General features: G+C 37.3%; 1 long non-coding RNA gene across 2 annotated transcripts in view; it reads left to right on the top strand.

Annotated features, from left to right (window-relative positions):
• The window catches only part of LOC125697402 (uncharacterized), a 431,807-nt gene that overhangs the window by 164,368 nt on the left and 240,241 nt on the right, over positions 1–27,198 (top strand). For both annotated transcript variants that reach the window (XR_007378778.1, XR_007378779.1), the window contains one exon: positions 25,990–26,143. This is a non-coding gene — a long non-coding RNA (uncharacterized LOC125697402). The remainder of the gene's footprint in view (positions 1–25,989; positions 26,144–27,198) is intronic.

Below are 27,198 nucleotides of genomic sequence, written 5' to 3'. Positions count from 1 at the left end.
TAGAGTGCTTGGTCTCTTGCACTGCAGTTGAACTGGCCTTATGGGAACTGGATTTTCTAATTGTTGAATTCAACATTTGAGGCTTAACTTTACCATAACAGCCTTCCAGAAGAAAGGAGGGTCACTGCACTGCAAGGAAAAACAGCATCCCATTAGACAGTGAGCAGTCCCACAGCCCAGTGCTGTTAGCTGTGTTCGACCTTTCTTTATGAAGTCTTCTGAAGCTGGTGACTAGGCACAACAAGTAACACAGCAGGAAGGGTTAAGGTGAAAGTAGAGAACTTAATATTTCAGTGTGTCAGTTTGCCTTACAGTATATAGCTTGACTTCACTATTTGTAATGTCCAGGACTTGAAAGATCTTCAAATGCTGAATTTTGTCCTATCTTTTCCTGGCTGCGGGATTTCAAAGTTTTCACTAAATGTAGGATTTGAATTAGTTTACTCCCAAGCATTTTTTAATCTCTTATCTAATAGAACTTCTGAAGAACCAAATGCCTGTAATCTTGTTGCATAGGTAAATGTATCTTTTGCATTTGCAGAAGAATTTCAATTGATTGCTTTAGTGTGTTTGCTGGGATGTCTTTCATTCATGTTATATTGTTCTTTATGTAAACCTGTTTCTAGCTTGTAAATATGCTTCTGTTTTGAAATGCATAAGGAACTTTGTTTGCTTTTTCTGTCTCTAGCATGGCATGGATAACGTATTCTAAAAGTACAAGTTAAAAATGATTGATTCTTTTCTGTGCCTGTAAGCTGAGCTATTTAAGTTACCTTTCAGCTCTAGCTCTAAGGGAAAGAAATATCTAAGTAGTGTTTGAGCTCTGTGGATTTGTATTAGAGCATGAATTAAAGATAGATGGGTGTCATGGAGCAGGGAATAATTTTAAGGAAAATTATCATAGCCAGGCAAGTATATACACAGAAAAGCAAAGAGAGCTAACTCTGACTAATGAAGTTTGAAGGCAGCAATTAAACAATCAGAAATAGCAGCTGGTCCCTAGAAGAACTCATATAATCTTAAGCTAGAAAAGCTGAATTTTTTTTAAATTCTGTACATGAACTCTATTCCCTCCCAACCACCCCATTTCCCTTGCATTTTACTGAATAAATCATGTTATCACCTATTCTATATCATTCCATGATTTCTTAAATTTGTCCAGGAATGAGATGGATGTGGGAAGAGTTGGATTGTTTTATTTGTTCCTTTCTTTTTTGAGGAAAAGGAGGACATGGAATATACATTTCTGAGACTGCCTTAAATGTAGTGATAAGGACAAGAGGTAGTGGCCTCTTGTTATGCCAGCAGAGATTCCGTTTGGATATTAAGAAAAACTTCCATGTGTGAAAGAGTGGCCACACAATGGCACAGGCTGCCCAGGGAATTGGTGGAGTCACCATCCCTGGAGGTGTTCAAGAAACGTGTAGATGTGATAGTGAGGGACCTAGTGTAGTGAGCACTGCAGAGATGGACTGAAGGTTAGACTAGACGATCTTAAGAGGTCTTAATGATTCTGTGAGTCTGCGCAAGTTGCTCTTAAAATAATGCCTCCTCTTTGTTTCCATGGAAACTACAACAGATACCAAGAACACAGTAACAGTGTTTGATAGAGAAGATTCTCAGCTGTTGATTCATCCAAATTGGCTTGGCAAATAGGTCAGCTGTGGTTGGAAAGGAGGCAGAGAAGAGACCCTTTCAACATCGGTGAACTATCCCACGGTGTTAATTGCCTTACTAACTGCTTTAGTTAACTACCTAACAACATTCTTCCTCTTGCTGCTCAAGTGGAGCCACATATGGTCACATCCTGCTGTATACTCAATCTAATGAGTAATATCTTCTGTTTCAAGGCTGTCCTTAAAGGGTCCTTTGATAACACTGTGTTTTCTTAAACTGAACATCATTCACAGAATGATGGGGGGGAAAGAAAAAAATAAAAATCAATGAACCAAACCTGCCTAATCTGACACTTTAAAAGCAAATTCAGTGTTCCAGGAAAAAGAAGCAGGCAAATGTAAATTTTACATCCTCTCTGAATTTTTATTTTATTTTATTCTTTATTATCTGTTCTCATGATCTTGCTGGTTTCTTTTCCCCCTCCCTACTTCAGTCCCCAAGGTGCTCTCAGATTATGATCTGCGGTATTGAGTAAGGGTGCAAAAAATGGTGGAGGGGGGGAGGGGAAGTGGAGGTATTTGGGTGCTCCTCTCTCCCATTTGTACATAAACACTGATCCTGTGAATGCACTGGCTTCCTCAGCAGGCAGTTCTGAAGAGCAAGTCAGGTTGCAGAAGACCTCATGCAGGAGTGAGGCTGAGCCACGAGCTAGGGCAGGAACCAGATGCTTGGAGGTTCCAAGACTGGCTGCAAGAAAGACGGAATTGAAATGATGGTTGTGAGCTTGGACAATTAGCTGCCTCTAGCTGCCAAGGTTTTGATCTAGTTTTGGAAATGGAGCATCTTTGTGATTAGTAGGGTTCAAGTATTTTTTGAGCTTAGCCTTGTTGGCTAACTTGTAGTGAACTAGGTACTTCCTTGCAGTGTAACTAAAAAAATTCATCTAAAAATCTAGAGGTAGAACCACTATTCAAATTTTTATTGCTAGTAAAAAAAAATATATATTTCTAATATTGCCTTAGCCCTTTGATATCTATCATACTTCCTTTTTTAACTATTAAGAGTTGGCTTTCGTGCCTGCATTGTATTTGTTGGTTGTGTGTAAGTTCATTGAAGTACTACAGTTCCTAAATTGAATATACAGCAGCACCAGTCTACTAAGATAACTTCCAATTATTTTTAAATGGCTATGACTTGGATACATGAAACAATGTATTTTTAGTGTCTAAATAAACATGCTGGTTTAGTTTTCATAAAACCTGTCTCTGCCATTGGGATGAATATCATAATCTTATACATAATCAGTAAAGCAGAAATTGAGCCCCTATTGCAAACTTCCCACCAACCTTTGCAGTACCTATGCACTTACTAATCTGCAACCTGTGAGTAATTCTGTGATGCAACACTTTCTTCAGTGTAACTTGCTTACTAGATGGCTGGGGTTGTTTCAAATGGGCAATTATTTTTTATCGTCGTTGTAGGAATTAGGGAACAGAGTAGGCTTCCACTAAACATGCTTTCTTCTTTCTTTTTTTCCTGTTTTATGACAGTGGTATTTAATTATGGACAGTAAAGCTTATCCTGAATTTCTGCCTGGTTGTTGCATTTCTTTACTACCAGTGGGCTATGGTGTTGGACACCTGATTTGATGCTGCCTAGAAGAGGAGATATATTTCTTGCTTTCCTATCTCTCTCTACTCTTCTCCTTTGTTTTATGATCTCAGTTGCAGAGCTAGGGGGAATAGCATTTTTATGGTTTGAAAAAGATGAGTCAGCTAGAAGGTATCTTAAACTCTGAGGAGAAGAAACTACATGATGTCTCTTTTAATCTGTAGGCTTGATACTTTGGGGGTATATACGATATTGAGAAATTTGTTACTGCACAGTACTATACTTCACATTCTGGCAACAATATATTGAGAGAAAGGCTGTTAATGAGTTCTAGTAGGTGATTAGAGAAAGGGAATTTTCAAATGGGATGCTGTGCTTTCTTAGTGAACACTTCATGATTTGAAGGTGTATGTATAATTAGAATGCTCGTCAAGCATCCAGTTTCTAATCACAGCAGGACTCTGTTACTTCTCTGGTTTTGATGTGCTATAGCCTTTTCTGGGTTTCTGTCCAAAACACTGGGAACTCCAGTGCAACTCCAAGCAGTGTTGTAAGCCTGCAGGTAATTATAGCACAGCATATAGATACAAGCACAGTAATTATAGCAACTGGAAGTTGCAACATACAGAAATACTTATTATTCCCAGGCAAATACGTAAGCAAAGCAATGACTTCCTCTGGATGCATCTCTCTGTCAGCTGCCATGATTTATCCCAACTTACTTAGGGCAGTGATGTGGCACAGAACAGCTTTGGTCTGTACTCCTAGTAGAGGCTGGCACTGCCTGGCCATACGTGGTGGCTCAATCAGTGTCCTTGGCTCATGCTGCTGCTGCAGGCCTGCCCAGTGTATGAGCATCCTGTGGGGGATTTCGTTCAATTTAGGCAAAGGCTCTGAAATCACCCCGTTCTCAACATATCTAATAACAGTACTCAGTGAAAGATTTTAATCTTGAGAAATGTTTCTGTAGGTTTTCATCTGGAGTGGCCTGGACAGGGCTCATCTCCCAGCTCCATATCTGAGATATCGGAGCAGCAATGGCCCTTCACAGCAGTGAGACAGCAGTGCTGTCAGCTGTTGATGCTGAATGCTAATGGTGAAAGGATGGCTACTCATTCACAGAGAGAACTGAAATATGAATTATATCTTCTGTGCAGGTTTTCCAGCTAGTTTTGATGCTTATATGATATGAGGAACTGACTGATTTCCTGAAGATAGGAAGTTCTTTATGGGTTATGGTTCTATTGTTTTATATTCAGTGGTCTTGAATAATCTTTCTTATATTGTCAGTTTATTTCATGACAACAATATTCTATGCAGGCCAGTTGTTTGAGAAATCTCATTTTTCTCAAACCAAGCTGATTCTTTTTATGGAAAGAACTGCGAGTTCTTGTTGTAGTATTGTTATTCCTCTGTCTACAGATACATCAGTCCTAGTGCTCTTTCCAGGTACCTGTCCTACCTACGTTGAACTTGGGCACGTTGTGAGAACTCCTTAAAGCCATGACAGAAAAAGAGTGAGAGCTCAAGTTTCTCTCCTGAATTGTCTTGCTCTTTTTTTTTGACAATTCCTTGTAGTTCCAGGTTTATACAAAATTATGTGCTCTGTGAGGTGCTTGGAGGAAGTGTATGCTAAGCAGAGGCCCCTTTCAGCTCAATAGTCTGTGCCTATAAGTCAAATGATGCTCTGTAATGTTTATCTTACCTGAACTGGCATCAGATTTTGTTTTGCAGCTGAGTTAAGAAATGCCACTGGGGGCATAGCAGTGCAAGCTGAATGCAGAGTATCTCATGGTGACAGATGTTATTTTATGCTTTGATGTTAATCACCTGAAAACAGTTGTCACTGTCATTTTGCAGCATTCTTCTATTCAAATGCTTACATGAAATAAAAGTTATGGTTTTATGTACTCTCTCTACAAATTGTCTTTGCTGGGACAGAAAGGGAGTAGGTTCAACTATTTCAGAGCACAGTTTCCTTTCTAATTGCATCTAAATCCAATTCCTGTTTGAAAGGCCAATCATGGGAGAGGATTTTCTGTTGCCAGTCCTGAATGTTTTCCATTTTCATAGATTCAGCTGAGTTTTATGTATGACTTGTAGATAGGAAGCATTTGGAGTAATTCGATTCTCTGCCCAGAACAATTAATCCAGTACAAACAGTTGTGGCCAAAGGTTCTTCGTGGATCTGTGATTGTGCATTGTGAAAATGAAGGTACTTTGAGTGCCTGCATCTCCAGAAGAAAAGCAATAGTAAAAAGTGTACTTGTGTTTTTCTTCTGTTCAGAAAAGGACGAGTGGTTTTAATTTTTGATATTCTTATTGATAGAGGCTGAATTTCCATTTAAGAGCAGTTCTTGCACACTATATTCTAATGTTAACACGGGAAATTATAATTCAGGATAAATTTCATTCAGAAGAGAAATGGATGATTGTGCATTTCAAAGGAAACTGTATTGTAAATCTATCACTTAGCGTTTAACAGAGCTGTCAGTCTTTATCCAGAACTGAAAGAGAATCATTTGTGGCAATAATCACAAAAATCTTGGCATTTAACTGTGACACCTAGATTAAGAGCTTTGTTAATCAATAGAGAATAGTACTTACATTCTGAGGCTATTCAGATCTGTTAGCTAAACCATGCTTTGAAGCTCACCGACAAAAGGGGGAGGAGGTATTTGTCCTTAAATGAGTTAAATGAGTCATATGGTCCAGCCCTTCATGCTCTTCCCCGGTTACTGTCTGTGCTAGGAGAAAACAATTTGAATTGGAAGGATCCTTTAAAGGCTATCTGGTCTAAATTCCCTGCAATGAACAGAGGCATAACTCGGTCAGGGTGCTCAGAGCCCCATCCAGCCTGGCCCTTCCAGGGAGGGGGCATCCACCTCCTCTCTGGGCAGCCTGCTTCCATGTTTAGCCACACCTATCATAGAAAAAAAAAAAACAACACCTTTTTTCTTCCTACGTCCAATCTAAATCTCCACTCTTTTAGACTGAAAACATTTCTCCTTATTCTGTCACAACAGATTCTGTTAAAGAGTCTGTCTCCAAAATTTCTTCTGCCTATTCACGTTAAGGAGCTACCTTAGATGTTTAGATATAATGCGGGACAAGTATTTCACACTTGGAAAAAAAAAACCACTTTTTTAAATCCACAAAGGTCCCATTTAATTAAAATTTAAAATTTCCAGTTGCTATTTGATGTTTAACTTAATTAAATAAATAACGACAGAGTGCATTTAACTTAATTCCTCTTTTAAGGCTGTGGAAGACTCCAGAATCCCTGTGGCATCAGTCCTACTGTTAAACATTTTTTGTCATGAAGCATCCAGTTTATCTGCACTTAAATACAGTAGAGAATCTTTCCACAAGTTACTCTACAATGTCTAGTTCCACATGCAGATATTCTTAAATTTACTTAAAATCCTATTTAAGCAAAGAAAAGGCATGAGGACTATGCTTTGTTGCCCTCTTGGTTAAGGTTTTTTTTTTACCTCCGGAGTGCTACAGGCCATGAATGCGGGAGGAAAATTAAATTTATTTTCAAGAAGTTAAAATGTAAGTTAAAGACTAAATCCTATTTGCAGTTATGGCAATAAATGTAATGCAGGTAGTGAGCCTTGAGCAAAACCACGTATCTCAGAATTCCACTATGGAACTCAGTAGTCATATTACCTGTCTTTGCCCTCGGAAAGAGAGGATGTTATTGCAAGTGGAGGCCAGGGGCAAATGTGTTCCATGTTACTTGTTATTCACTGAACTTTCTTATGAAAATGTAAATAATGAGAAATAAATTTAAATCTTCCTATGTGAATTGACATGGAACTGAAAAGTGTGCTTGAGAAGAATTGTAACCAAGTAATTAACTTCTATCACTAGTCATTTTAAAAATAAAACTGCTCTGCTCCAAAAAAAGAGCAAGGAGGGTGAAGGAATGTGTGAAGGGAAAGGTTTTTTTTAAACTAGGAACATAGCCATTTAAATTATCACAGGGTTTATACAGACTTCGAAGCAATGTTTTAAATGAACTCCCAGCTTGTTTTTTGGCATGGTGTTTGAAAATGTAATCTCTGTGCTTTACAAGCTGATCAATATGAGTGTTGCTTTTGTATTCCAAAGTCATTCCCAATCAAGTATTTATATTAAAAAAGAAGAAAAGGAGCAAAAAGCTTGCATGAACATAAAAAGTAAAGCACCCTTGTTGAACATCTTATACACGTTGGTATTCTAGAGTTATTGTGTTAAGGAATTAAATCTGTTTCTGCCAAATGATTCAATCAGCTAAGTGGATACTTTGTATTACTATGGAAATGAAATCATAAAATGCAATTGTCAGGTTTAGAAAGTCTAGTCCACAATATTATGAGCTTTTCCCTTCTTTCATTCACTTTCTCATTTCTCACTAATTAATTTCCTGATTAAAGGCTGAGTGATAATCTTGTTTTGTTTCAGGTAGGATGCTGATATAAGGGTAGAGTTGTGCAGGTGGAATACACCTATTAAAGTTGTACAGAGATTTTTTTAAATCTCATTTGGTGGTGGTGACTCAGAAGTATAGAATGATAATTCTGCTGGGCTGCAAATATTTCCTATAAACTGTAGAAACTCAACTAAATGTTTTCTAAATCTCAGAGGTCATTCTTTAGAGCATTCTTTAGGTAGTTACCAACAATGGAAAGACTTAAATTTAAATGTCTTCCACATGCACAGTTCCTGGCTGTCTCCACTGTTTGGCTTATTGATAGTAAAAAACAAAAACAAAACACAAAACACAAAACAGCCACAAACACAAACAAAACCAAGAGCCCAGGACCCTTTAAATTATGACTACTTGCCTTTAGGAAAAGAAGTGCCAACTGGGTAGTTGGTGTTTTTCTGTACCAAGGCATTTATTTGTTATTTCCAGGTTTTCCTTCTGGCAGTATTTACTGGCATTTAGATGTCTGAGAATTTCTGCTTTCATTCCATTTTCCTTGTTGGCATGAAGTGGTTGCTGTATCTTCATTCTGGCGTCTCTAATCTCGCGTACTATTTACAAAGTGCTTTGCATACAATTCATACAGTACACTTGCTGGCTCCGGGCAAATTCCTGCAGTTAAACCAGGGGCCAGATTCTCCAGCTCATAATTCCTTATTTCTGTCTAGGCTAGGGGTCTTCAAGGCTAGGGGAAATAAATTAGGACGATTTTGCATGGAATTGAGTTCAGATTTGATTGTTTCTTATCTAATGACCTCTTATCCATCCAGAACATTAGGCATTCTTCTAGGCATTTGCAGTTGATAAAGAAGAGGTGCTGTAGAACTCCAAGAGAAGGGGATGATAATCCTCTTGCCTAGTTTAGCACAATCAACAATCTAAACTCAGTGATGGTCTCATTACACAGGTTACTGTTTGCCCATCTTTTAAATAGGCTCCCTTAGGGTTTCTGTCTGAAAACAAGTTAGAAGATCATATCAGCATGAAGAAGAGGACTGAAATCCCAGCTCTCCCAAGAAGCTATTCAGGATATAGCAGGGTTTTATGTGATAATATTCTGCCCACGCCAGAACCAAGTGAATGACAAGATTTATGTGTTTTATATTTTAGGAATTACAATCCTCTCAAATATCAGAAAAATATATTTTCAGGCTACAGGGAATGAAATGCATTTTTCAGCTACATAACAGGATTTTTCTTGACGTGAAATTGAACTATACCTTACATTCATACAATTTATTTGTCATGAGCCTATGCTTCTTTAATTTCTTATGTTTATATTTCCTAGAATTGCTTTTACAATGTATGTTTTACTGGAATTGTGTCATTTATCGAGGCTGTACTTTCCAGCATAGCACATAAAAGAAAAAGAGAGGGGGAAGGAGTGGAAGGAGAAGCCAAATTTAAGCTGAGAATAATTGGTTATTGGATCGGTCAACTGCTATGGAGCAGTTAGGCTATTTATTTTTTTCTTTAAAGCTAGTAATTTATTTTCCTTTTTTGTCATCTCAACTGCATTCACAGTGCTACTTAGTACAGTTCAGGTGTAACTAGCTTAAGAGATCTTAGCTACTTTTGAGATGTCTGTCTAAAATAACTGTAGTCTCTAAGTTAGTTTACAACATTTTTGAAATTTTTCTTGAATCATTTCAGCTGCTGTCTGGAGGGCTGGGGGAAGAGGAGGAAGGGATTTCTGTTGTGTAATGCTGAAATCTACTCGTTGGCTAAACAGCACAAAAGCTGAGAAAAAGGTTTCTGACTACATCTTGCTACAAATCAGTGCAGGCTGCATTGCTTGTTCACATGCACACTTCTCTTTACAAAGCCAGCTGGTAAACAGTCTAGTGTAATGTTCAGGAATTGGCATGAATTTACTTCAGTTTTGGGCAGCAATTACATACAAAAGGTTTAGTCCATGCTGGCTATGACAAACTACCCCTAAATATACTGGCAGTACCCCAGCCTCTGCTGACCTTGAGGTTTGGGAAGAGATCCTGAATTAACTTCTACCAACTGTTGGCTCTGAATGCTTTCACCTTACAGGTGTATGTATGTATGCTTCCCCCTCTTCAAGAATTGTGCATGAAATATAGGAATAAAGGTACCAGGACCACTGGCGTACTGTATCAATACAAACACTTCTATGAGAAAAGCTACTTAGAGGATATAATAGGATTATAATGCTGTGTCAGACCTCTAAATAAGAACTGATATCTTTTTAACTGATTGGCCAATTCTAAAAGGATTCAGTAAATGTGTAAATCATGATTTATTTATTTTGACTTTTCTAAAGATCACCTTCCTCAACCATGTTTTCTGTTGCAAATAGACTGATAATGTGGCCTTTCTATGACCTTGTGGATTAATAAACTCTGTACCCATTTCTACTTGATTAGTTAATGATACCTTGATTAAGTTAAATAAATGGGTTGGAACAATACTATTTTAAATTAATCCTCATTTTCAGCTAATTACTACTGCTGCTAAAGCTTATAATTCAAGATGTGGTTTTGTGTTATGATATGTTATTTGTTTCAAACAGGAAATCTAGATCTTTTCGACTCAAATTCACTTATTAAACCAAATGTGTATTTGAACCTGTTAATCGGTGTCACTGCCTATACATTTTTGCACACCCAGGGTAATCTGTTGGGCAGTGTTCAGTGGAGCTCCATCACTTCAAGATGTCGACTTTCTTTAGGAAGTGTTTTATTTTCACATTATTATTGGAGAAATTTTAATTTTAAAATACAGCACTGTATGAGATGGGTAAAACCTGAAGATGCTATCAATGAAATGCCAACCTGATGCACAGTTTGCTGTGAATTAGTCATTTTCTTGCTCAGAAGTGCAAAAAATGGCAAACTTCACTATAAGCAACATCTTTGTGTTGTTTGGTCTGATGAGTGGTCCTGTTCTCTCAATAAGCATATTTTTCATCATTAATGGCTTAATTCAGATCTTTACATATGATCACTATCAGACAATGACAGGCAAGTGGGAGGAACTCAAAACGATTTGTACCATCTGTTCCAGAAATGTAAGCTGAGATGATGCTGTAAGGCAGAAACCAGACACACGACTGGTGGGGTGATCAGTGGTTGTTTTACATTAGTGTAAAAAGTCATTTGTTTTCTTTATGCTTGTCCTGGTTTCAGTTGAAACAGTGTTAAGAGCACACTGACATTTGGCAATTGCAGTTACTTAGTGGTGAGAGCACATCTGGGGCCGGACCAGGCCCCCTGCTGTGAAAGAGCTGCTGCCATGATGGTGTTGCAGCAAGGGGGGTCAGATCCAGGACAGGTGCCTAAATTAGGTAATTCCATATTATGTGACACCATATGGATGGCCACGGAGCTGTGGGGAGGTGGACAGTGCAGCCACTGCTCTGGGGTTGCTAGTGTCAGTAGGCACTGACGTCTTGTGCTGCTGGTGGGAGAGCTGTATTGCTCCTGCGCATTCGTTAACAGGTAGTAATTGCATTGCAGCTATATATATATACTGCTATTGCACAGTTGTTTTCATTTTCCCCTTCTGTCATAGTAAATAGCTTTTATCTCAACCTACAAGTTCTATTTTGTTTCCAATTCTCTCATCCCACTTGCGGGAAAGTGAGTGAACGGCTGTGTGTTAGCTGCCTGCTGGGCTAAACCACGACAACGCGAGATTGAAAGCGACAAATTCTCAACATAACTGGAGAAACTATCCCTTTAGACTTCACCTTGTTGAACTGACTGACATGAAAGTTCAGCTGTGTATAAGTAGTAAAACTTTTGAGGAGAACTATATATAATGAGTTATTTTACGTGTTTTTATTTACAGCAGACAGGTCCTCTAATTCCTGGTAATATCAGTTGGTACTGTGCTCCAATAATGCCCTTTTGATGTTGATATGCTAATATATAATCTAGGCATTACAGAACACAGCAGCACATCCAAAAGGCCTGTTGACAAGCAGTAACATTTTTAGTTTGCAAGAGTAGGTTACAACTTGTTTTCTTGTCAGTCTTTCTGATGCTGTGGATTTTTGCTAATCTTGAATGTTATGTTTGGTGTGTTATGGTCAAGACAGAATGCATGGGTTTTTTATTTACTGTTGTCTTACAGAGGTTTGCAGTAACATTGAGAAATACTGTCATAAATCATGCGTGAACCATTACTTTGTTCTCAGTTCCTGAGAAATCTGGCCTATTGTTTTCCACTACTATGTATAGTACTCTCATCTTTGCCTTTTGTGTATGATCTATTTTTACTTTGTGAAGTTCACTTATGTCTGATAACAATAACATGAACTCTTCATCATGAAAACCTTTTTTATAATCATTTTGGCATCATATAAAATAACAAAAACATAGTTTTTGTATTTCCAGTCTAGTGAGTCAGCTAGAGCATCTGGCGCTTTTTGAAGATACTGTTAAATATTTGGAATTTAGACCCATTATGTTATCTGTTTAATATGAAACTTTATGGAAATGGCAGCGCTTATTCTGAAAGAGGGCTAGCTTCTTTTGAAGAAAGGCTTAGACATTAATTCCTTGAATATGAAACTACTTGTTGAAGAGCTGACAGTGCTGTGATTGAAGATGCTCTATTAGTTTTTCTTCCTTTCTGCGTGGTTTAATACTAAGCTTAATTACATCTTTCATTGCAGTGGTGATGCTTCATTGTCACAATTCTAGATTTAATTTACATATTTAGGAATATTGTCTGAGCCAGAGACCAGGCAAATATGGATAAGAAATACTGTTTGATTTTGTTCTGATGAAAAGCAATTATCCCTATTTCTCATTTTGCTGAAGTGAAGATGTGCCCAAGTCTCCTTTAGATGATATCAGTTTAACTATTCCCATGATGCTTCCTGTGAAGCTGGATGACCCTTTGGCTCTGAGATAATCCAGATCTCTTTGTCAGGGAGCACATGAAGTTTCTCATAGTGGCAGTTACTTTACTTGTTCATTTCAGCAGGGTTGGGGGCTGGATAAGAAATTCTGCGGTTGCCTCATTGGTTAAGGAGCCCTGGGAATGCTGAGAAAAAGGGTAAAATTGTGAATCAGATCTGCCCAACTCACTGCTTTTGGCATGGTGTGTAAAGGTGTTGTGCCAGCTCAAAACACTGTACATAAATATCTTGAACAGATGTTACTAAAGGGCTTCTTACTATTCTACATGTAAAGCCAGTGAGATAAGCAGAGCTCTCGCTGTAGTTCTTTAGATATTTGCACAGAATGTCAGGATTCTGACAGGGCCTTTCAAACAACTGACAGTCAGTATTTTTTCTCTAAAAGAAATGTGTGTTATAGCAAAACCTCAAGCAAAAAGTTACTAGTGATATGTGTTTTTTATTTTAATACTAATAAAGGTCTGATACAGAAATAAAACATCTATTTACAGTTTTCCCTAGAATTCTAATCTTCTGTGGTTTAAATGATGAATAGAAATTGTAATGGAAAATTTTCCTGCTAAGGAAAATGAATAGCTTCTGTTGGAAGAGATGAAAGGAAGATAGTCATCTTGAATGGAGTGTTTTACTTTTCTGTATTCTGTTTCAGTTAAAGCAAACTTGGAAAAGGACAGCATATTTCCAAACTTGGAAAAGGACAGTCTTTTACCCACTTTTACCCACTTCATGTGATGAATTCTAGTAAAATGTTACTAATTAGTAAATATATTTTCTTTCTTATGCCTATATATTTTACACATAAATCAGCATGCGTTCAATTTAATTTTTGTAAATAACAGAATAAATGAAGTGAACCAACATAATAGACCAATTAATTAAATGTGAATATCTTATGTGAACAAAATTCAAGATGCATATGTATATACCTGAAAGACCCCAGGGATATCCATCCCATTGGGTTTAATATTGGCAAAAAAAATAGATATAAAAATAAGTGTATTTTCACTGAAAGTGAGGAAGCAAAACAAAATCTGTTGCTTCATATGAGACAGTTCATTCAAGTGTCTGCTTTTTATTTTTACAGTTTTTACTATATAAAAAAATATCAAGTTTTTTATCAAAATTCATCAAAATTACCTCATCCTGTGAAGTTAGTATAATTGTACTTGAAAGCCAAGGAAACATGTAATACTTGTTCATTGGAAAGTACAAAAAGTCCTATAGTGCTGATATTGATAACTTGTTTTTGGAATGCTACTGACTAGAAATATTTTCCCTTACTAATTGAAACATTTCAGTGTTTTGATAGGAAACAAAGGGAATAATTGTTTTTGTAGGCTTTGTTACATACAGGTTGAGAATAAAACGTATGAAATATTTATGGCTTGCATAGTACAAGTTCATGAAAGTAAAAGAGCCTGCAGTCTCATGCTGGTCTTCCTTCCCAATTTTTTAATTGCCTTGTTTGACTCATTTGCTGTCTCCTTCACAACGTCCAACCATGACAGCTGTAATCTGTTTTTCTTATAATGTTGTGTTACTGAAATGAAAATAAAGCTTGGTATTTTGAATTGTCTATTTTCCTTCTTCGACACGAAAAAAATCCTTGTCAGTAATGCAAGACGTTCTCTTCATAATCTAATTAAATAAGCAAAGTAGGTCACTCAGCATGTTTGTACCTAACTAATATAGAAACTACGCAGTCAACGTATTTTCAAGCCGTGTATCTCAACCCTTGTTCCTTATATCAAAACTGATATTCAAGATTTTGACGAAATCTGACGAATTTTAACTGTAACGACTCAGGAGAAAAAGGGACTGATGGAGGAGAATTGATTGCTTCATAGAGTAGTCATAAATAGCAAGGCTACAGCAATAGCTGGAATACTTGAAGATAATGCACTTAAAGAAACAGCACTATTCAAAAACAGGGTTTCCAGATAGGTGTATTCATAATTTTGATTTAATAAAATGCATTTGACCAGTATTATACCCTCCTGCCACACCATGACCTTTCTAGAAAGTTGTTAATACCTTAATTTTGTAGATAGGCTTAGGATTCTGTCTGATGCTATCTATTGAAGGGATTCTGGTGATTTGGAAGAGGATGATAGTGGGCTTGCCCTGGAGGTCATACCCATAGAACTGAATGTGTCCCTTCATCTGTTCTCCTCCCCTACTCCATCCCTCAGCTAATCCTATAGTGGTCCTATCTGCAAATGGTGAAACTGATAGATGAATTGCACATGTATCTCACTGGGGTAGGAATGTGTCATGATCTGATACCTCAGGTTAAGATTGGAGCTTTTTGACTATACTGAGAGGGGAGCAATGTCAGAGTGTCTAAGTTATAAGGCTGTGAACAACAGTGTTGTTTAAGACAAGCCTGGTGCTTGTCTTAAAGCAACAATACTTTTTTGTTGTTGTTGTTGTTTTTTTCATCAAGTAAATGATAAGAGAATTGAAACTTCATCTATTTACATGCTGCCTAAAGAAAAAAATGTTTTCAAAATTATATGGACGTATAATTGCTTTTAAGGATCTTACAGTGAAGTTTATGAGAGAGTAGTTCCTTAAATGTTTTATATGAGATGAATTGGTTGATTTGAATGCTGCTAAGGCGTGATGTTTCTTTGATGGGACATTATGGGAATACTTTTTTATCACAGTATTTTATTAGCTTTTACTTAGATGAACCTTTTATTGCCCATACTTAGGTTTAATTTTTTTTCTGCAATTTGAATCATTGGATGGCTTGGGTTGGAAGGGATGTTAAAGATCGTTGAGCTCCAGTCTCCTGCCGTGGGCTAGCTGCCCCCCAGCAGCTCGGGCTGCACAGGGCCCCATCCAATCTGACCTTGAGCGCATCCAGGTTTGGGGTACCCACAGCTCTCCAGACAGCAGTGCCAGTGCCTCACTGCCCTCTGAATATGAAATTTCCTCCTAATGTCTCATTTAAATCTTCCTTTAGTTTAACTGTAGGAGTACTTGATGTAGACTTCATTTTTTATTTTTTTTTTTTTTCTAGTAATGCTGCTTTGCATCACAATCTTTTTATGTTGCAAAATCTCTTTGGCTTTCAATGGTCAAGGCTAAGATCCAGAGAAAAATAATGCTAAATGCATTAGCATGTGGGACATCTAAAGCTTTGGTGTGTAGAACAAAGAAAATTCTGTGGTGTTTAAAGTTGCATGAAATAATATTTAAAAAAAAAAAGAAGAAAGTCCTGAGAATCCATGGTATTGTCTACCTTGGTAAATGTATCTTTCATCTCCTGCTGATTTCACTGTTTATGTTTTTTACTTTACCAAGTACAGGAGAGAGCTGACTTCCAAGTAGGGCAGGGCTCAGTTTTTTAGGTTGGAGATGTTCTGGATGGCTGCAAGGCCAAACAGAATCTCTAGACAAAATAGATATCCCACAGATGCAGGTCAAGTGTGCAGCATGTGCTGCATTTGATCAGGCAACACTAGAAGTTAAACTCTAACACAAACTCTTGTGCTCAGCATTTTTGGTGTGCATTAATTGCATTTGAACACAGTCATACTAAGAATCATTTTCTTACCGTGATTTATCACTTGACTTTCAGAGATATTTCAAGTGCTTTATGGTATTGGACTAGCCTGTATTTATCATATATCAAGTCTGCATGGGCACATACATTGTCTTGGAAATGTGCCTGAATTTTTGAATGGCGCTAACTGTGCAGATATGCAAGAGCTTTGTGAAATTCTAGCAAGTTACTTGTCTACTTGTTTCTTTTCTGAAATGAAGCCTTCCATCCAGAAAAAGAAGGCTGGGGGAAGAAGGTCAGTTTAACTAGGGTAAGGTATTAGCGGTCGCTTAAGGTGCAGTGAGGTAGCCTGAAAGCCCAAGTTGCAGATGGGTGGCTGAGGAGATGCTGCTGCTCTTCCTGAGATGTTGGGAGGGCAGTTTTTCAGAGAACCTCAGGGTGAGTAGTTGGAGGTGCTATCAGCTTGCTCAGCTGGTTTCTCTGCAGGTGTGTCAATGCCAGTCTTTGCCACTGCTTGCATTTAGCTGCCCTTGGCAGTCCCTGGTAAATTCACAGTACCCCTGCTTGCAGAGGATTAAGGTCCCAGTGTTGCTTGTCTTCAAAGGAAGAGAAACTTATGAAGGTCCTTCTGTAACGTGATGCATAATGCAGAAGGGACTACCTTTAGGAGGTCTTTAGAAAACTAAATTGTCTGCACTGTATCTCTGCAGTGCATAGAACATGGAAGTTCCATGTTAGTAAATACTCATTTAAGTGTAAATTACATCAGAGAGGTTTAAAATGTTCTTTCTTGAAGACTTTCACTTAGAAAACAATACAGTTTACCATTACAAGTGAGGCATTTCTCATAGAAAACTTGAATAAATAAACAAAATCATTGTGAATTCCGAAAAATTAAGTTAAAAAGTAATTTTCCTTGAGGATTTAGCAGTACGTAGGGTGCATACCAATGAAACTTCACAAATTGAGATGTAGCTTTTTTTAAATTTGGATATTCTAAGAAAATCAATTTAGCTGAGTAGTAGAGATAGGATCTCTAGCTATTCTAATCATTAATTTCTCCTGGACTCTATTTAAAACAACTCCAACAGAATGTTTATTAAAACATTGCAATAGCTTGAATTCAACTGAAAAAAAGTCCTTTGAAACCGTGATCGCAACTTGTCCCCCTCTCTAAACCCCCAAACAGTCTTCACTTATCTGAAAGTGCAATAAAAGTATAGATATGGTAATCTAGAACTGTAAGACGTAGCCTGGAAAATGTGCTCAATGAAAAACTGATGTCAACCCTTTGAAATTTTGTTTGGCAGTCAGTGAGAAATCTGAACCACTGCGTACAAGAGCAAATCAAAGTATATGAAAGAATCCTCCTGTGCCAGAATAATGTTGCACCTTTGCATGAAATGCTAGTCAGTGGATCAAAGCTGAATATTTGCAATTGAATTGTTCATTAATTTGGCCAGCATGGTATGCAGGCAGAATAGATGCTGCTACTGGATGAGCAACAAATTTTAACTGAAAGGGAAAGCCAAAATAACAATTGAAAAAAAATATATCATCTCTATCCTTGTCACAAAAATTCTACGTTTGGAAATAGCTTAACATGGATGGGAAATCCGCTTGACTGTGTGGTATTTTTAAATTTAATTTTCTGTGGCTTTCCAAACTTCTGTCTAGATCCTGATGTGCTCAGGGTTGTGAGTAACTCCTGTGTTCATGCTGATTGCTCACTTCCAGCTGTGACTTAATAGACACTACAGAGGGTGAAGAGTATGTGGAGGGGGATTGGGGTGGAGGCAAAGTGCCAATTGAACCTCCTTTGTACATTTTTTTTAATGATGGGAAGAATGCTGCCTGCTTCAACAGGCACAGTGAGAAGGTCAGATGGTTCAGAGTCTGTTGCACAGTCAGTATGCTGGGTAAGGGCATGCTTTGGTTTGGTTTAGGGCTCTATGGAAATGTAGATGAAGACAAGGTTTAAGTAATTCTGCTGTTCAGTTTTCTGTGCAAAGACCCCGAACCTTACTACTTTGGTTGTAATATTACATGAATGAACTTGAAATAATTCAGGGAAGATTGACTCTTCTCTACAGCCAGAAATAAGAGCAGATGTTGTTATTTCCCTTATGAAAGGATAAAACTGTTTCCTAGCAAGTAGAGATTTGCAGCTTTTTTGCAGTTCTCCACTCTTCCTAATAAATCCAGAATTTATAGCTCAAAGAACAAGTTTTATCACAAGTTTACCCTGTCTAAAGGTCTTGAAGACTTTACACGTATAGCTTTATAATAAACCATGAAGAGAAGAGTGAACTTCTAAATCTGAAGAAAGGTTAATTAATATTAATGCACGTATTGCTATCCTATCTGATGATAACTACCCACACTTAAATATGGAATAGGAAGCAGAAACCTGCGTTCTCTTTTGCTTGCTGCCCCAAAGACAAGGGGTTTGCAAACTTGAAATTACAGAGGCTCTTGGGAGAGATTGCTATTTCTTGAATTCGTTGAGTGTACAGAAGATATGTTGTGTGGCTGCACCCTTCCCAGCCAGAAGCACAGGTCCAATGCGATGTGCTATTGTTTAGCTGCTCAATGTACAAATTACCTTTTATCCCAGAGTAATACAGTACTTTCACAGAAGGAGGGGAAAACACCTCTTAGCTTCCACCCCTGTGCTTTACTTCTTAAACACTGAATAAATAGTAAATGACAACTGATATTTTTTTCTGCTTCCTCACATAGAGGGTAGAAGACAGACTTTTGAGGCATTCTTAGCTATTATTAATTTGTGCAATTGTAATCTTGGTAATTTTCTCCTTTCAAAGTGTGGAAGACACTAAAATAACAGCCTAAGGAAGTTTGGAAATTGGGACTTGGCATTTAAAGCCTAGTCAGCTTGCACTGCATTGTGTAGTAATTGCTAGTTAATGTAATAGCAAAACCATTACGGTGACAAAATCTTAGAGTGCATTTCTCTTTTGATGTGTAAATTAAAACTGTCAGAAAGCAGTCCCAACATTAAATAGCCCCCCTCTTCCATTCCAGTTTGAAAATACTTTGCTAAGTCATATGCAGCATGTATTTTTGCTTATGTCTGCCATATTCACTGGTATCGTCATTCATGCAGATCAAAGATTTACAGGTTTTACAAGATTTACCGGGCTGTGTAATGTTAAGAGTTCTGCCCAAGCAACTTATCTAACTGGAACAAAAAAGTGTCCATTTTAAATTCAATTTCTGTTAACATTTTTGTAGCAAACAATGTGAAATTCAAGCTTTCTGGGCCTGACTATTTGGTGCTTTATTTCTTTTCAAAGTATGGTGCAAGATTAAAGAATTTCAGAAAGATGATGTGTTTCCAGGGAATCAAAGAGTTTTCAAGATAAGCAGCTAGCCTGCTTGTAGAAATTATAGAAACTTCAATAAACCCCAAACAGTAACCATCTGTTTCTCCCATTCTGTGATTCTTAATTGTTTTTATTATGGTGTACGCATTAAAAAAATATAATTATCTAGCTTATTTTTAGCTGGCTGCATAAAAACACTGAAGCAAGCATATTGTATTTGTTTGTTTTTTCACTTAACCAGAATTCTTCATAATTAAAGATCTCAAGCAGTTTGTGAAAAGTCTGCATGGTATTTCTTCATGAAAGAATGAAATATGTCAGAAGCTGTCACTGTTCCTCCTCATGTGCTTGGTTATCGTCCTTCTTCTCTTCCTCCACTTCCTTTCCTATTCCTGCCATTTTATTTTATTTTTTTTTAGTAGCTAAATCTTAAGCAATATGTGAAGGGGAAAATGTGAGAGACGAGTAATTGTTATAACCCCTTTTCAGGTGTGCACCAGCAGTTTCACCACCTGCACACACAGTACTGTCTGTAAGGCCCGTAGTTCCAAATATTTGGAAGCTGTGGCACTTTTTATGTTTCCAGATTTTATTGTATCCTCTTTGTTACTGGGACCAGTGTTGGTGGTCCTCCTTGTAGGGAATACCTTACTGGAGTTTAACGTGTAGTGCTATATTTTCTAGGATAATCTGATGTCACATTAATGATGTATTAATGTAATTTTCTGTGAAGGTGAAATGCAAGGTATGCATGTATTATGCAGCTTGTGGTGTTCTATGTGTAGTACAATTTCTGAAGCACAGGTGCACGTTAATGATTAAAAACAAAGGAAAATCAATACCTCAAAGGACTTTATTATTAATTTCATAATAGTTTTATGTTTTTATAATGTATTTAATGCCAGCTAAGCTGATTTTACTTTACTGTTTGAATAGCACATCTGGAATGCAGTATTACCATTTCTGAGCGTTGTAAGTGAAGCAAGAGAGATTTTGTCTTTTTAAAATGTAACTTCTGGATTTTATCCAGATTTGCTAGAGTGTCTGCAGGGTATGAGTGGACAGATATACTGCTTGATGTGAGTGCTGCCCATTCTTATGTGGGAGAGAGGCTGCTACATGTCTGTTTCCGACTACAGTCCAACAATTCTTATGCAAACCCCAAAGAGCCAAAGTGATTTTTGAAAGGTTTCCATTTGTGTGCCTTCTGCTAGAGGGCTCCATAGTCTCTTTTCTTAATTAACTTATAGCAAAGCCTGCCTGTCATATATGAGACACAAGCCAGAATTTCTAGCAGCATCTTCCCAAGAGCTTGCAGAGATGATTATGGGTATGGTGAACAAATACCTCAGAAAGTGAATGTACCGGGCTTTTAGTTGCTCTTAAATGGGTCCCACGTATGTTTTGTGCTCCAGTTTCCTGCAATTGGGAAAATTTTAGTGCCAAATATTTTGGAGGAGTGTAAAATTGCTGACTGGTACTTGCTGGGGAATATGCAGCTGGAGCACAGGAATATCCTCTCAGCCCTGCACTTCTGCAGCTTTTAGTTCAGGTCTGTTAAAGATGCCTGCTGTAGGGTTTGGATTTCTAAAGCAGTACTAGGCTTTGTGGTTCAAGTGATGCTCCTCTCACACCTGTGTAACCTGTAACATTTTTGGGGTGTTTTCTGAACTGCAGGAAGCAATGCTGTTTGGAAGGATCTGTGTGATTTTTATTTTTGTAATTGTTTTTGAGTCTCAAATGGGAACATTATTCTATGATTCTTGGAAGTGTGTTGGTACATTTTTTCGTTTCCTGTATTGTTTTGTTTTCCTAAATATTTAGAGAATGTCTAAGAGCTTTCTCTCCAAGGTTGAACACCACTGCAGGGACAGCTGTATTGGAATCTTACATGTTTTTGTGTGTTCTGTCAAATGTTGCAGCAGTTTTGTTTCTATATGGCCTCTAGAGGATTGTGTCCCTTCCTGTTGTGATCTTTGGTTTTCATGCTGTAGCAGCATTGCCCTAACAAAATATTCTGGAAAAATAGTTCAGCTGAAGTGACTGTGTAGTTCTGTTTTTGTTTTTGCCTGCTCAGATCTGTGAAAGGATTGATGAGCTGTTCTTATTCACAGCCCAACTGTTGTGAGAGAGGATGATGGCTATTAACCTGTATCCCAGCACAGAAGAAAAGCGTGCCGAATAACAAGTGTGCAGTTTGGAAAGAAGATTTGAGGGAAGAAGAGTTTAATAGGATGATTTAAGATTCCTATCAATATCCATAGGAAAAATAAATCATAGTATCAGAATCATAGGATGGCTTGAGTTGGAAGGAATCTTAAAGATCATCTTGATCCAAGACCCTGCCATAGGCAGGGACACCTTCCACAAGAGTCAAGTAATGAAGCAAAAACTTGTGTACAGGTACAACATTTAAAATTTAGAATTACTAGGAATTATTTTACTATGCTATTTGCAGTGGTTCCCCTTCCCTCTTAGCTTTAAATACAAAAATATTGAAAACATGGACCGATTGTTATTCACAAATGAAGAGGAAGAAAGTAAAATAACTAACTGTGCTTGTTAGAAGAAATAGTTAGAAACTCTGATTAGTGTGGGAGGAATTATTAAATCTACCCACGCTCCCTGTTTTTTAATTTTTTGGAATTCAATTATGCATCAGTAAATGTTATCATGCAATCACTGGCAAGGTGCTAATTAGTATTTATGAACTACTGCTTTTTATGTCTGACCGTTTGATAATTTCCATTTGTGGAGACAATTTTAGATATACAGTGATCTTGGAGAACTGTCTTTTTTTTTTTTTTCATCAGTTCTGAATTTCTGATACTGTTGCAGCATCAATGACTTACGATCACTTTTTATTTTCTTCATAAAAATGGAAGCTTTAATGCACAGAAAGGTGCCCCATAAACCACTGAATTAAATAAAAATTCTTAAAGTTAGGTAAGGAAACGTGTATATATATATGAGTGATCACTGGAAAGTACTGTGAATGGCAATAAACAGATACCTTTTAAAATCAAGCTTCCTATCTAGGTGCCTAGATTGGTTCCCATTGTTCATATAGATAATGGATGTAGGTGATATCTTTACTAGTTATTTACACCCACCAGTATGACTTCATTCTGCAGATATTTTAATTCATTCAGAAACAGAAATCTAGGGCTTCTGAAACCCCCAAGCACCAACATATTAATTGCCTAAAGTGACTAAAATGTATTGCATGAGTACAATCATAGCTAATCTAACTGATGGATGGATGTGGCCAGTGCTGCTCAACCAATGGTTTGAATACAGTCTTCCAAAGTAGAAGAAAAGCACATTGTTGATTTGTGTGTTTTTCTCCTTGTTCTCTTGTCCTCCTCCCATTCTTTGTGCTTATGCTAGAGCGTGTTTTCAAGGGTACAGTTCTGATAGAATCTATTCAAATGCTTTATATTAAAAATAAAAATAAAAAAAAAAGTGGTTTTGTTTAGCTGACGAAGTGAAAAAGATGATTCACATTTTTATTTTGCATACAAAATTATATGCACATTTAATCTGCGTAAAGCATTAGCATCAGTGCTAATATATCCTTTCTTAGTACAGAGAAATTCATTGGTAGTTGGAGGACCTTCCCCATGCCTCGTGGGCAGGATTTTGGAGCCCTCATTTCTCTCAAATAAACAAGCTTGTCTAGATAAGAATTGCAGAATCTTAAAGTTGAATTACCGTGACTCATGCCTCTTACCTTTTGGATTGTATTGCTTGTCTATTTGACAAAGGATTATTCTCTAGTAGACTATTTTGTCTCCAGTTAGGCACTGAAAGAATTAGGTTTTTTTGGCAAAACTAAGAACAGTTTTGACGTTGGAAGTTTCAGGTTAGACAAATTAGTTAAATGTTACTGTTTACAACAGCATGATGTGGGGTTCTAGCAGGTTACATCGTTGCCTTGTGTGCTAGGAGCATCATGGCTCCTCCAAGTAATCCCTTCTGAGTGAGCAGCCCTTAAGTATAAGTTAACTATTGGTTACTGTTACTGTTCTTTTGTTTGTCTGGGATTTTTTTTTTTTGAGTGGGAGGGGGACTTCTGCTGCTGAGTGAAATTGGATATATTCATAAAGTCTTGTGTCATCCAATACAACTATGCCCTTATGTGCCTTTTTTCCCACTTGAGCAGTATAAAGTAACTTTGTGAAACCGACTTGCTAAATATTAAATATTCCATTATGTTCTAGATGTAAAATTAAATTCAAAGACAAATGATTTGTACAGTATCATTTGTCTGTGTTCTGAGAGAGATTATGAAACTTATTAAATCATAATGATGCTTCAACTAGGCAAAAGCTCAGAATTTGTAGGCCTTCTTTGGGCATAATATTGACTTTGGTTTGAAACTGGACAGGAGGAAGAAAATGCATTGAATTCATGTGCCTTTTTGGGTTTGTTAAGATTTATCGGAGCACTCTTCCTTTAAATTAAATAGAGAAATGTGGCATGAACCTAGTGACAACAATTTTTTGAACAACTATAGAAGTAAGAGCTATAACTTCACTTGCATAAAATGCGAATTATCAGTGGATAAAATCAGAAACTTCTCTGCACTGAGGAAAGAATAGATCTGTTGCAGATTAGAAAGTCTGATTTCTATTGCTAGTTATGCTGTATTAGAAAATAGTTCAGCAAAGCAAATAATTACTTAAAGCAGCAGTGGGAAGATCAACATAGCAGAGCAATTCTGTTTTCTTTTAGAACTGATGCCATCTGACCAAGTTGGAGGTTGCCTTTGGGCTTTAACTTCTGTTTTGCCACCTTAACCTATTGCTTAGTATCTGTTATGAAGTGCCCAAATAAAGCGAGTTGGTCCAGTGACAAAATACATTTTGTTGCTTCCAAGAAGAGGTTGTTCTGGCCAGTTTAATTTTGTAATTATAAACAGAAAAATCATGATCATCTTCAGAACTCTTTCATTTAACTTCAGGTCAGCCTACATTGGTTTTTTTCTTACTTTCAAAGAATTTGTAATACTGCTCAGAAAAAGTTACCTTAATGACTTTTGCTTATACACACAACCAAATATACTTTCTTTTTTCAAAACATAACAGGTAATTTCAGGTGTTTGATCCCTCTTGTAATTGAGCTGTTCTAGCAGGGAGCTAAGCTGAGATCCTTAATGAGCAGAAACATCAGCTGAATTTGCTTCTTAAGTCTGGAAAAGAACTAAGTAATACTATGAACTTGTGTTAACAGAGATAAAGGTGCCCTTTTCAAACATAACTAAAATGGCTTTATGCTAATGATCTTCAGAATTCTGGCAAAAGTACTGCATCACTACATGATAGATTTAATTAGTGGAAGCATGTTGTATTCAACTGTTCATAAAAATAGATGGACTTCTCATATTTGGAGAAAAATCAGCTCAGTAGGAGATGTTGTATCTATTACCAAAATTAAGACAAATAAGTGTTCTCTGTTTTACTGTTATCACTGAGCCCAATTATAACAGAGAAGTACTTTTGCATGTCACCACTAACAGAAACTGTTGTATATTCCTGATCAGTATATGATGATTTCTTACAGCATATTGGAAATATGATGCAGTAGTTTCATGTCGGATCAATCACAGAATCATAGGGATTGGAAGGGACCTCTAGAGATAATCGAGACCAACCCCCCTGCCAAAGCAGGTTCCCTACAGCAGGTCGCACAGGTCAGCGTCCAGGCGAGACTTGAACATCTCCAGAGAAGGAGACTCCACCACCTCCCTGGGCAGCCTGTTCCAGTGCTCCGTCACCTCACTGTAAAGAAGTTCTTGTGCACATTCATTGCACACATTGCAATAAGGAGGGCAGTTGTCTGCTGAAGTTTATGGATTCTATTCATGTATTTGGCATGCTATGCCAAGATTGCCTATGAGGAAACTGCTACCTTTGATTGTGAATGTAGCTGGTGCATAAGCTAAAGGTTAATGCCAAAAGAAGTTCTTGGCTGTCTTGAAATTTGGCATGGTTGAAGAGGCAAAGATGAAGAGATTATTCTCTCCAGGTTCTAAAAGCAAAATACAGTCTTCATTCTGTGAAGCAGTACTTTCATCTTTAGTTTTCTGCATTCTCAACTTAATAATCTTATAATAGAATTCAAACTTTCTGTAGAGCATCTTAAGACTTTTGACCAGTCTTTTCCTTTAGGTCCCCATAGAATTATCTGTGTGGCTCATTTATGTATTTATTTTATTTGGGGGGAGGGTTTTGGGGAAGATGTTAATGAAGTATGTTGGGAGATACGCCTCAAATGACTCTTGCCTTTCTGGAAAGCTACTGTTTTTGCATGAGCTCTTTCCTAAATATCATATCTACAGGATGAATTAAACTGCCTTTTGCCTTCAACCCTGTATCTTCCACATTAAGCTTAAGTTACGATAATAAAGTAGTGTCACTAATGTTAATTAAGTAATAATTAGGGACATTCTGTTGTTGACAATTATCCCTGAAACAGGAAATGAAAGTTATATTGAAAAAAAGTTTAATTCGTATTTCAGATGCCGTGCTCTACTACTCCACAGTGCTTCATAAATCAATGTGAGATGTGCCCATGCTGATTCACATGGTCTGCAGTTGGCATCTATCAACAAAACTGCTACCTGCACCTTCATTTGGAAGGAATCCAGAGCAATCACAAGGAAACACTTAGAGGTAAGAATGCTTAGATTTTTGTCGTTCATTCTCTCCTCTAGTGATAAGCTCTGCACAGATGAATTTGCACAATTGTGTGGACTATGATTTCTTGGAGGGAAGCATTAGAAATACTTTTAATACAGGAGAAAGAAAAAGGAGCTCTTCAGCCTTGGGTTTTAGATTTTCTCTTTGAGGTTTATTTCAGTTTTCAAAATTTTTTTTTTGTAAAATTAAGTTACCTATTTTTGTTTGTTGTAACGTTTGCATGGCTGTGCAAAAGGAAGATGACGGTTGTGTACAGCTGTAGTAAAAAGCCTGCATGTTTGGAGGAAACTTCATGGATTGGATTTGAACTTTGCTGCAAATGAGCTGTGGGAGTCCTTGAAACTTTTACCCAGAAAAGCAGAAAGTATTCATTTTCTTCTTCAAATGATCTTCAATAGTTTAACTTCTTTTGCTGTTTCTAGAAGGGCAAAAGCCCTTCTATATCAGTACCTTTACATCCAGTCTTTTGTTATTTCCAAATAGTTTTAGCTGCAGCAAGACACGTGTGTCATGCTGAGCTTTATAATTTTCTTCCTGAGTGTGATCGTAATGAAAAATATAAGACAAAGGAGTAGGAAGGGAGAGAAAAGATTTTGGGAATGTGCATGTGGGCTGTAACTAGAACCCCATAGGTGAGTTAATTAGCATGGTGAGTGCCTGCCTCTCCAGCTTATCAGTACTTTGTGTTATGGTGTTGTTTCTTTGAAAAAACTCTTGAAATAAAGCCTGCTCATAGAGCAAGATGTTGATATATTGTGTTGTTTACACATTTGGGTGCAATGCTTCATACTTCCAGGAGATAGCAACTGGTGTTATACAAGTTCATGCTGTTCCTGTGTGTTTTTTTTTGTTAAACATAATTATCTCAAACTGCAAGCAAAAGTCTGAAAGTTAGGAAGCTGAAGGGAAGAAGCAGTTACGTTTCATTTGTGACTGAAACTCCTCTTTAAACTTCTGTTGTAATTCAGACTGTCTTAGCAATATCTGAGTCAGTTTGCTGAAGCTGGAGTCTTTGCTGATTAACTCCT

Source organism: Lagopus muta, chromosome 9 (genome assembly GCF_023343835.1).
Source record: "Lagopus muta isolate bLagMut1 chromosome 9, bLagMut1 primary, whole genome shotgun sequence".
Classification (NCBI taxonomy): domain Eukaryota; kingdom Metazoa; phylum Chordata; class Aves; order Galliformes; family Phasianidae; genus Lagopus; species Lagopus muta.
The sequence above is the reverse complement of the archived record's forward strand: the minus strand, read 5'-3'. Positions and strand labels throughout refer to the sequence as shown.